The sequence below is a fragment of the Sinocyclocheilus rhinocerous genome, unplaced genomic scaffold, assembly GCF_001515625.1.
Source record: "Sinocyclocheilus rhinocerous isolate Xijiao unplaced genomic scaffold, SAMN03320098_v1.1 scaffold15, whole genome shotgun sequence".
Classification (NCBI taxonomy): Eukaryota; Metazoa; Chordata; class Actinopteri; order Cypriniformes; family Cyprinidae; genus Sinocyclocheilus; species Sinocyclocheilus rhinocerous.
Window position 1 is genome coordinate 506,451 of NW_015631053.1, and position 1,767 is coordinate 508,217.

At 32.3% G+C, this 1,767-nt stretch overlaps 1 protein-coding gene across 1 annotated transcript in view; it reads left to right on the forward strand.

The window, feature by feature from the left end:
- The window catches only part of rfx3 (regulatory factor X, 3 (influences HLA class II expression)), a 39,572-nt gene that overhangs the window by 37,016 nt on the left and 789 nt on the right, over positions 1-1,767 (forward strand). The window lies entirely within an intron of this gene.

A 1,767-nucleotide genomic window follows, 5' to 3' on the forward strand; every position in this document is an offset into this window, starting at 1 on the left:
GTTATATTTTTTAAACAAATTATGAGCTCTAAAAGATTTTCAGAATTTTTACAACTCTTTTGCTTTAGACCATTTACAAATGTTAAATCATAAAATAAAATGTTACGGTTACCACTGCATCATTCTGAGAAAAAAAAAAAATGCAGCGATTTAATATATAGTTTATTTATAGTTATTTTCAAATCTTCAATGTACTGTCATTATGAAAGAACTTTATTATTGTTTATTTAATTCTAACAAATAAGTTCTTGTTAAAAACTAACCAAAATTAAAAATAATTATATATCGGTATCGGCCAAAATGTCGGCAAAAATCCAATCTCGTGCATCCCTAATTCTGACTAATAGAGACCATGCTGGTGGTCCATTGTAGAATAAGTTGTCCATTTTTATCTTTATAAATAAAATCAAGCTACATTGCCCTACATTTTCTTTTTGTTTAAAAGGATAGTTCACCCAAAAATGAAGATTAAGTCATCGTTTACTCACCCCTTTGCTGTTTAATACAGTATGCCTTTCTTTCATTTCGGACAACAAAAGAGATTTTTTATTTTTTTTTTAATGTCCTGTGCAAGCTATTTAAGGGTGTATTCACACCCGGAAAGTCTGCTAGCTCACTTGCGTTGGTCCGGACCAAATACAATGCTGATTTTTTTAAATTTATTTATTTTTTGGTGTGGTTTGCTTTCACACTGCCCTTTTTGCAAGTGAACCAGAAATTTTAACCAAAACCACACTTATGCTAAGGTCATCCATTCATTGGTTCATCCATTCAGAGTTCGGACCGAGTCCACCTCTTCAGCTGGCGAGTGCGATTGCTGTGTTCACACCTGCCCAAAAGATCCACACCAAGGGGGAAACGAACTTGAATTCACCCTAAAAAAGACGCTATAGTATCACAGAATGGTCCCCACAGAATCCAGAGTATTCTGCGGGTATACGATGAAAAGACAAACTGAAATTGAATATGTTATTTAATGAGTAGTCTCAGCCTCGGACAGTTGGCTGAACGTCTGATGCATGTAGCACACAAAATTGGAAACACTTCAGGAGTTTCGAAGTTGTCGTCGGATTCTGTGGCCATCTAGTGGTCATAAAAATGAATAACACCTTCCAAAGCGCTGAATCCCATTATAGCTGCTAGTTTCACATCTGGTCCTACAAATGATTTTTTTGTTTTATTTTATATAAATAATGGTCATTGTCAAAGTCATTCATTTGTGTCTGTGTACTACCACTAAAATAAGTCAAATAAATCAAATATAAATTAAATCTGTGATCTGTCTATTTTAACTCTACAGTCCTTCGTGGGCAAAGTTCATTTGAGCTTAATGTATAAATTACGATTTAAAAAGCAATGCTAACGCATTATAATGTAATATAATGAAACTTTCACTGCAAAAAATGATTCTCTTACTCATTTATACTAGAAAACAAGACAGAAATACTATCTAAACATTCTTGAATCAAGATGCATTTACTGTACAAGTGAAATAACTTAAGATATTATGTCTTGTTTTGTGTAAAAAAAATATTAAAAATTAATTTGTTAGTTTTTCCTTAAAATAAGGAAAAATATCTGCCAATGGGGTAAGAAAAATAATCTTGTTAATCCTTTGAATTAAGATTATTTTTCTTACCCCATTGGCAGATATTTTTGCTTGTTTTAAGCAAAAACTAACAATTTGATTAATATGTGACCCTGCAGCACAACAGCAGTCTTAAGTTGCTGGGGTATATTTGTAGCAATAGCCAAAAATACATTGTA